This window comes from Chrysochloris asiatica, unplaced genomic scaffold (genome assembly GCF_000296735.1).
Source record: "Chrysochloris asiatica unplaced genomic scaffold, ChrAsi1.0 scaffold00024, whole genome shotgun sequence".
In the NCBI taxonomy this organism is placed as follows: Eukaryota; Metazoa; Chordata; class Mammalia; order Afrosoricida; family Chrysochloridae; genus Chrysochloris; species Chrysochloris asiatica.
Window position 1 is genome coordinate 10245926 of NW_006408542.1, and position 327 is coordinate 10246252.

Below are 327 nucleotides of genomic sequence, written 5' to 3' on the forward strand. Positions count from 1 at the left end.
CCACAACATATCATAAAAACAAATCCCCAAACAGAACAAGTGAACAGAGAAACTAGGAAGAAACTGACCAGAATCAACTAAAAAAACATGAACCCAATACAAGAAGGAAAGCAAAACCAAAGAATGAACAACACTGCCAAAAAAGTAACATAATGACAGCAATCAATTCACACTTATCAATAATTACATTGAATGTCAATGGACTGAATGCACCAGTGAAGAGACAAAGAGTGGCAGAATGGATACGAAAACAAAATCCATCAATATGTTGCCTGCAAGAGACACACCTTATGCACAAAGACAAAAACAGACTAAGAGTCAAAGGAT